The following is a 9,818-nucleotide window of genomic DNA, read 5'->3' as shown; positions in this document are numbered from 1 at the left end:
AACTGGGTGGCCCAGAGCCTAATAAATTACTAAAAGCCTAGAGAAGAGGACTATATTTTCTTTGAGTTATGCCAAAACTATTAAACATTATGTGAATAAGTTACCTCACCTACCGGTCATCATTCTTATCCCAGCAAGAACTATGCCATCAAACAAAAATTCTCTCTTCTTGTCACCGTTACCAGTTCTGTGTCTGAGTACACACGTGTCCTAACCTCATGGCTGTCTCCTAAGCTGAGGATTTCCTTATTCACCTGTGATACATCCAGTCTTCCTTGTCCTCTGGTATTCTGTCCTCTTCCAGCTGTGTATTTCTGGGCATTTCCTTAAGCCTCATGTCAAACTGTAAATAAACTGTAGTAGTCACACTGTATGGTGCCTCAGAAAACAGACTCTCGAGGCAAAAAGCTCTTATTCATGGCAAAAGCAGGACTAAGCTGAGGCTCTGAACACCTAGAGGTCAAAAGTATTTCCAGACAAGCATATTAATGTGTGTATAACTACTATACACAGCAGCAGAGTGTATTATATTCAGTGCTTCATTCAAGCTTCTTACTCCCTTTCCATTCTTGCCCAGGGCTAAAAGATAGGCAAGGCTTTGACAATTTCTGCTACTGCATGAATGTTATCCAAAGTGTACAGCATAAATCAGGGCAGAGGATGAATAGTTGATTGTCTCTGTTCTAAATATTATCCTTTCAGTAGTACAGAAGAGGACTCCAAGCCCTGGGGGACTCTTCGGCCATGATTGTTGCAAAAATACATAGTTCTTTTGAAGAAACCAGAATGCTTCCATTAAGTTTTCCATCTCTGAAGTTGCATCTTTATCAAATTTCCAAAGTTACATAATATCCCTTTCTGCTACTAAAAAAAGTGATGTGAATGAAGTTCTTGTACTTTTTTTTTTGTTGGTTAGGCCAATATCCCAGGAAATACAAAGGTTGAGTGTACGTACCATCTGAACTGTGTTCAGGAAACCATCAGCATTTGAGGCCATAATTTTCCCAAGTTAGTCAGAACCCTTTTACTGCCATTAGTTGAGAGGGAAACTAGATGAGGGCTGATTATGAAGTGGTATATAAAGCACAATGAGTTGAATTGTGTTTTTTATACCTCCCCACATAAGTGATGGGAGAACAAAAGTGGCTTTAAGTTACTTTGGTGCTTTTTATATACCAGACCCTGCCAGAGAGCTGATTAGTCAGTAATGAGTTAGAACCAAGTAGAAGTTATTGTATGCCAGAGTAAAGTTAATCCACGGGTTTTCTGTTTGGAGTTTCAGTCAAAAGGGAGTTACACAGTTGTGTTAATGTAGTTTGTGTGTGTAGGGAGAGGTTATAATCTGAAATACTGCAGTGGATTTAATTTAATATTTTTTTCAGATACTTATTCTGAATTTGGACAGTGAGAACATCTAAGAGATTCCATGGAAAGTTAATAAAACCTAAAAATTCACTGAGGATTGTGGCATATGGTAATAAATAAATAAATTATTCATTATACTATTCATAAAGTTTATTTAACATTCAAATTTTCAAAATTCTTAACATGACTTCCTTTCCAATTTTAGGACACTGTCAGTGACTATTGCCTTGCATGAAGAGCTGCAGCAGAGACCAAATATATAATCTCTGAAGGCAGGGAAAAACTGGAGGAAGAAACATGGGTGAGACAAACAGAGCTTCAGAGAGGAGTCTGATTTTCAGTGTGGAGCAGGAAATTCAGTCCAGCTATGGTGTTTGGTAATCTTGGCTTATATATAAAATATATATAAATAATAATATAAAAATTATAAGCTCCAGAAATAGTAAAGGAAGTTGAGGTCAAGCAAATGTGTCCTACTGACAGAGGTCTAACTTATTTGTATGTTGTTCCTGCAACCTCCTTTGACATAAACAGAGCAATCACAGGTCAAACAGAGAGCTTCTGCCTTCCAGGCAGAGGTCTGGAGTTTATGGCCTGCCCAATAACCTAAGCACAGAAAAAGTTAAAAAAACCCTGAACCCCTCTAAGCATAAGAGATCACTTTAATGGGTCACCCATGGAATGGGCAATTTTACAGATCTTAAGGGTGACACATCATTTAAGCCTTCACATAGATCTGTAATGGTTCCGTAATCAGCACAAACCAGGCTAAATTTAATTTTATATCTGCTCAATGCCTATCAACACATACAATAGATTTGCTTCCAGCCATGAATATTTTGCCCCCCTTCAAATTCAGAAGCACTGACACATGGCTTGTCTAATACGTGGGAGGTTATAATAAAGAGATAGTTGATGATTGATCTTTTGCAAAATACTCCCTAAAGATTGATCTGATTATATTGCAATCATCTGTCCCCCCCCCCCCCAAATTCCTCCTTCAGACACTTCTGGCATGAATTGTTGGGAAATTCCCAGACAGCAATGAACATTAGTGATGATGTGAGTAGGTTTAGGAATATCACAATTTATAAATTTCTCTTTTATAAATTTATAAAGTCTTCTCAAGCCAGTTTATTTGGCTGTATATGTAACTAATAAGCAGACCATATGTGTGATTATGTCCTCTAATTTCAGTAATTTCAAGATTAGAAATCTAAGCTCCTTCTAGCCCAAAGAGAACAAAATGGACATCCCAGGGACCGATTCACCTTGGCATGAGAGAGGAATATAAGATGGATAAGAACAAGCATCTTCTGGAAGTAGCTTTTCCTCTTTTGTCTAGGAAGGTAGACTAAAGACCACAGCACTGAAGGCAAGGTTGGGTGGGATGAATCTGATTCCACCTGAATATGTCAAGGCAGCACATCAGGTACCAGTAGCTTTCTCCTCACTATCTATTGATAAGGAAAGAGAGTATGTCTCATTAAACAGAAGTATGTGCAGATTTTGGTTGGGGTAGAGTTAATTTTCTTCACTGGGGCTGGTATGAGGCTGTGTTTCAGATTTCTCCTGGACACAGGGTTGATGATACAGAGATGTTTTTGTTACTGCTGAGCAGGGCTTACACAGAACTTTTCTGCTTTTCATACTGCCATGTTGGTCAGGGGGCTGAGGGTGCATGGGAGGTTGCAAGGAGACACAGCTGGGATAGATGACCCCAACTGACCAAAGGGATATCCCAGACCATACAATACCATGGTCAGCATATAAGGGGAGGGGAAGAAGGGAGAATGGAGGGACACGTTTGGAGTGATGGTGTTTGTCTTCCCAAGTTACTGTTACACATGATAGGGCCCTGCTCACCTGGACATCGCTGAGCACCTGCCTGCCCATGGGAAGAGGGGACTTAATTCCTTGTTTTGCTTGCATGTGCAGCTTTTGCTTCCTTTATTAAAGTGTCTGTATCACAACCCATGAGTTTCCTGGCTTTTATACCCTTCCAATTCTATCTCTGATCCTGCTGATAGGGGAGGAAGTGAGTGGCTATGTGGCTGCAGCTGGGCTTAAGCCGCAACAAGTAAAGGGGAGCTGACACAAAGAGAGTGAGCACTTTCCAAGGATAATATACAAAATCTCTGAATTAGGAGCTGCATGTTTCTTAAGACCTTGGGCAATATTTTGGGGTTTGCCTTATGATTCCTAATTTCACAATGTATTATATCTTATAAATATGTTATATTATGTATTAAAATTATCTATAACTGCTTTTGTATACATAAACCTAAAAGAAAAAAATATATATACATATATACATACAGGAATATTACTTTGACACCAAATCTCACATGTACGGTACTGTTATATTGTGTATTAAAATTATCTATAACTCCTTTTGTATACATAAACCTAAAAGAAAAAATATATATATAGATATATACATACAGGAATATTACATTGACAACAGATCTCACGTGTATGGTACTGAGTCAAGTCAAGAGTCTTATAAAAAACCAAACTTACATTGAAAGTCAATTCCAGATTCCAACAAATAAAAGACAAATACCAATGTAACCATAGATTCCAAAAATGAGTAACTGAAACATCATTTTGACTAGGATTGCTCTGCCTTGCAAATGAATCCAAGTGATACATTCTTATTATGTCTTCTTGGAAAATATTTGTTCTAATTTAATTACTTCAGAAGAAGGCATTAATTGTTGAAAATAGAGGCTGGGTAATTTATAGAAACAAATCAGAAGAACGGAGGAAAAGTGGAAGAGAGAATTTCTCCAGCACAGAAAGTATTACATGAAACATTTGAAATTTTTACAAGTAAAATCTTCGGTTGAGGATTTAGTCCAGAATTAACTGGCATAATGCCACTGAAATCAAAGTAACTATGGCAGTTTGCATCAGCTGAGGACCTGACCCAGTCTCATTCTGTGAAGTAATATTCTTTTGTCTTCCAGAAAACATTACTATGAATGTATGATATTTTGCAGGTGGATCAGTCTACTAGTATACAATGCAAGTTACAATATATGAATCTAAAGTATCCTCACCATACTTACATATCGTGGTATTGGTCCATCTGGAGTTTTATTTCACCTAACACAGCAAAGCTGAGCAGTTGTTGAATAATTTTTTTATTTAATTTTTAGGTTTTCCTAATGTCTTTTGTTATCAGTCTCTTAATTTTTGCACATACTTGAGTTGTAATTTAATTTACTTTCCAAACTGTCTGAATTCATTTCCATCTGTCTAGCCATGTAGAAGTGGTTCCAGTTGCCCTTTTACTCTTCCTCACAAAACTGGCTGCCTCTCTACTGCTGTTCCACCTACAGCTAATATTTGCTGCTGTCAAAAGGAGAACCTCCATCAATCTGCCAACCAAATACCTGTCCATAAGTACGTGCCTAGTGATCCACAGCTGTTCTGGAAGGTATTTTAACCAAAGATAGGTCAGCACTATAATGACATGAGATCTTTGTTTATGCTTTAGAATACATGTTCTTTCTTGTTTCAACTCCCAGGCAAACAGATTGTATCTGCACTGAGTGAAAGTTTAATTACTGATAAACCTTGCCAATAGTGCTTTTACCCTCAGTCATATGTTAAAAAACCCCAGCTATTGACATTTTATTTTGAAGACTTCAGGCACCCAAAAGTTTTACTGCCAATGACTAAGTTGCTGGATATTCCATTTGGAACAAGAAAACAAAACTTGTATTTTGGATGAGAGAAGGTTTCAGAGGAGACCTGTCCGCACACACAAACATACACATGCAGCGTCAAAGCCTCTGTTTACCTTCATCTCTCTGCAGGGAGTAGTCTTAAAATACATCCCAGGACCATTCAGTAAATACAGTTAATTAAATCATTTTGGAGCCAAGGTTTCAAACTATGCTAATTTGTAGTAATATTTATTGCACTGAGTTCTCTTCAGGGATGCCAGATGGATATGCCTTAGCACACATGGAACTGCTCAGACAAAATATCTTCTCCAAAAGGTAAGAATTTGACTGTCTTCTTAACTGATGAGACAATAGAAGACTCAAGCTGTCTTGGAGATAACTGAGCTAGTCTGGAAATACACTTCTGAAACAGCACAAAAAAGAGCAAAGAACACGCATGATACAAGACTTATTAATTTACATCTGCTCTTGGATAGCACAGTTTGTGCTATCACTCAAATATCTTAGACTACCACATAAAATCTGAATTTTTACGACATATTTCGGTGTACTGTGTCTGCAACATGTCATTTGTACAGATGCTAAACCACTCTGGGATATATCTGTCAGGGAAGCGATGGAGCTGGATTCAAATGCTGAAATGGAAGTACAATTGGAATTGGAAAATGTAGGCTGATTGTGAAAGTGCAGTTGCATAGTGAAAAAAGACTTCATCAAGCCAGTGTCCGGATATGAAGGCCACTGCAAAGTCACTTGAAAGGTGATGGAGAAAACAAACATTCCTGAGGAACCATAAAATCATAGAATATCCTGAGTTAGAAGGGACACAGAAGGATCATTGAAGTCCAACTCCTGGCCCTGCACACCAATCACACCCTGTGCCTGAGAGTGTTGTCCAAATGCTCCTTGAACTCTGTCAGGCTTGGTGCTGTCACCACTGCCCTGGGGAGCTTGTTCCAGTGCCAAACACCCTCTGGGTGAAAAACCTTTTCTGATATCCAACCTAAACCTCCCCTGACACAACTTCAGTCCATTCCTTCAGGTCCTGTCACTCGTCACCAGCAAAAAGAGATGAGTGCCTGCCCCTCTGCATCCCCTTGTGAGGAAGTTACAAATGATCATGAGGTCTCCCCTCAGTCTCCTCCAGGCTGAACAAGCCAAGTGACCTCAGCTGCTCCTTGTACGGTATCCCCTCCAGGCCCTTCACCATCTTCACTTAACCCTTACTCACAAAGTGTTTCACACAGGAATCATTTAATTAATTGCTAAAATGTAGTAGACAACAGTTAGGAATTGAGAAACTGATTACAAAACTTGAGGTTCCTTGATATTTATTGGATGGGCCTAAAAATTCATGGCAGGGTTCTGATTCAAATATGCCTCACCCTTAGTATCTGACACTAATGCTGAAGCCTTTGTGCCTTATTTTTGTAAGAGCATACTGGTATATTTAATGACCCCTGAGCTCTAAGCATAACATCATCTCTGGCAGAACAAATTCCTGAGCATCCAACTCTGCTTTTGATTTGGTTCAGAGTGAAAAATGCAGCAGTTTTTTGACCTTTTTTACTAGCAAGTGAAAGAAAATCACTTTGAAAGAGCTCTTTTGAGGTCTAGAATTGCATTGTATATTCAATATGTATGCAACGACCTTCTGCAAGAGAACAATATGTTTTTTAAGTACTGTACGAGACTGGGCACATAATCAACACCCAGAGGAGAATCAGAAAGAGCAGAAACATCCTGAACTAGTTGCTGTGTGTTGTGCAAAGACACAACATATCTAGAACAGGGTCGAGTGCATGGAACAGAGCAGAGGTCATTTGAAAATCACCTGGACTTTCCCCTGGTTTGAGAGCCTGGTACACAGGAAGTTTTAGATTACATAGTAGGAAAAAAGTCTTCACTGAGACAGTGGTCAGGCATTGGAATAAGCTGCCCAGGGCAGTGGTAGAAGTGCCATCCCTGAAAGTGTTCAAAGAAAGCATGTGGATATGACACTTGGGGACATCATTTAGTGGTGAACAGGGTGGTGCTGTGTTACGGGTTGTGCTCAATTGTAGAGGTCTTTTCCAGCCTTAATGATTCTAAGTGATCAGTTTTGCTCTCCATACTACCATTAGTGTTCAGGTGCCTGTAAAGATAGCAATGGCCTGGAGTGAGCAAGCAATTGATTTCTCTAACACAGGCTCTGAAAGCACCTTGCTTCTGGAGATCAAGAAATCTGAAGGAGAAAAGGTGGTAAGAGGGTCATTGAACAGGCAGTGAGCAGCAAGACTAAAGATGAAGAATGGCCAAGCACAAGAAGAAAACCTTCATGATAAATGAAGATGGGCTTTTCCACTTTAAAATATTCAGAACAGGACTGCACTGGAGTCCTTTTTCTGTTATCAACTAGAGTCTCATAAAAAAACTTTTGTAACCCTTGGTCAGCAAAATCATCTGTGTAGGAGCCATTTTTTTTCCTGTGACAGTCTCCCAGATCATAACCCAAGATAGTGCTACTGTTTTAATGAAAGCAGAGAGAGTAATATTTAAAAGGAGTAAAAATGAATGTGGAAACAACATTCAGAGGAAAAATTTTTCATTATTTGATGTTTTGAAAGAAAGGACATTGGAAGATGTGAGTGTACTTCTTATTAAACAAAACTCAGAAAGCATTAGAATAATTTTCTTTAGCCTGACAAAAGTATTGGAAAAAGACAGATCAAATTCTGTTTACCACAAAGCAGTATCTACAGCAAAAAGAATTCAATAATACATGTCTTTAAAAAAAAAAACAATTGGAACACATAGAAAACTGAATAAAGCCAGAAAATGAAATGAAACAATTTTTTATAAGTTGTTTTGAAAGACTAGCTTAATTTCCATTTCTTAAGTATTTTTGGGGGTTTTGGTTTGGTTTTTTTCATTTAATGCTTGCCGCAATGCTTATTATTCTCTTCTTAAACAGGGGCTTCTGGCCACTTAAACAAAACTAATTATATTGCTCTGCTGATGCTAAGGATAGTTATAAGCAGTCTGACCTGAAAAAAAAGTCTCTTTTTTTTCACAGATTTTAGATTATAAAGTGTGTTTCTCTTCTGATGGAGAAGGAAGTCAAATCAAACCTGGCAAAACTTCTTCAGAGGTGGGGAAAAGGAGACAAGGAGAGGGGGAGATAGAGGAAAAAGGCCTAGGGTAGAACTGCCAACAATGTGGAGGATAAGTTTCTTATCTGGCATGAAAGGAACCAAGCCTCATGTTCCTCTTCTGAATTGGGCAGATTGCCCCCAGTTCTGGCCTTTATGGGTTTGACATTCCTACATAAAAATTAAATCCTGAACCCAAGAAGCTAGTTCAACAAAAGTTTTGTCACTTCAGAGTAAAAGAACAAATTATATACTTACGTTTTGTGGATAATAATCTTTGTTTCAAGCTGTGTTGAAAATCAAGGTATTATCATTTAAATGCTAAGGATAATCAGGACATCTGTTTCATAGGAGGACAGGTAGAGGACAGAAAATAAAGAGGTATTTAAAAATTAGGAATATAACTTGAGATTTCTTCAATGGAAAGGTTTACTTAATATCCACTCTATAAATTCTGTTTATGGCTGCCTGGACAAATGTGCAGGGTTTTTTTATTTTTTTTTTAATTTTTTTTTTTTCCTGTTTATTTTTTACTCTGAAGTGTTTATTTCTCCCCACTGAGCCTAAATGACTAGTTCAGGTGAAGATGTACTTACCAGGCACTGAAACCTGGTGAGGTGCATCCAATATTGAATTATCCTCTAATCATTGCATAGTCAGCAAATGTCTTTTGAAAGCCAGTTTCAAATGAAAATCCAATTTAGAGATTCAAAATGACCTTAGGAAGGAAGACTGTCTTCTCTGGGTTATACAGATAACCCAGGAAGACTTTTGCTAAGTTAAATTTAGACTTGCAGTAGCTTAAATTTTGATATCTATAAAACCAACCAAATAAACTAATCACCAAAAGAAAATGAAATCCAAAAGCCTACCCATGGTCAAAACTGTACATTTAAAACACTTTTGATTATACCAATTATACTGGCTAAAACTTGTTACCATCTGAAATATTTTTAGCTAAATGATTGAGAATTATGCTAAAGGCAGACAGGGAATAGTCTTTTCAGAGTCTCAAATAATGTTTCAGCACCTTGTACTCCACCTAAAATAGCCCTCCATGAAATCAACTTATCAGTCCGTCACCTCCAAGAGGTGTGCAAGTACTACAGTAATTTTATAAGTAGTTGTTCAAAGGGAGAGAGAAATGGACCAAACAGCTTATTTCAGTGCCTAGTCCATCCTGATATTTTGTTTTTACCATACAATTTTCCTTTCACTATTACTTTACATAGCTGGGCTGTCAGCTGGAGTTGAAGCTGCAATGAAATGCATGTTTGTTATAGTCAGTTTAATGCAATTCCGGCCCCTAAAGCTACACAAAGATTTCTCTGAGACCTCTTTCAGTTCCATTTACCTCTCTGTTTTAATTTTTCCATCTGGAATAGCTTGTTTCTTCTCAGTCCAAGTAGTAGTCTGAAATTATTTTTTCCCTAGAAAATCCAATCTTCAAAAATAAGGGATGGCATTTTGCATTATTAAAAAGGCTTACCACTGAATCACAAACACATCATGACTGAAGGATTTGGATGGCAGACACTTGAAATATAATAGGCAGGTCAGAGACTTGTTGGCAAACAAGTGCAAACTCCACATATTTCACATCAGCCCATTTCTCAAGCCTGTC

General features: G+C 38.0%; 1 long non-coding RNA gene across 1 annotated transcript; it reads left to right on the top strand.

Moving 5' to 3' along the window:
- Nucleotides 1-828: 828 nt before the first annotated feature.
- On the top strand, nucleotides 829-3,214 carry LOC121675762. Its single transcript, XR_006020214.1, has 3 exons — nucleotides 829-1,474; nucleotides 1,571-1,742; nucleotides 2,563-3,214. It is a non-coding gene; the product is annotated as an uncharacterized LOC121675762 (long non-coding RNA).
- Nucleotides 3,215-9,818: the final 6,604 nt, after the last annotated feature.

The sequence above is a fragment of the Corvus kubaryi genome, unplaced genomic scaffold (assembly GCF_017639235.1).
Source record: "Corvus kubaryi isolate FWS band 111438036 unplaced genomic scaffold, C.kubaryi_AGA036_p1.0 135, whole genome shotgun sequence".
Lineage (NCBI taxonomy): Eukaryota > Metazoa > Chordata > Aves > Passeriformes > Corvidae > Corvus > Corvus kubaryi.
Note: the sequence above shows the minus strand (reverse complement) of the source record. Positions and strands in the feature narration are given on the sequence as shown.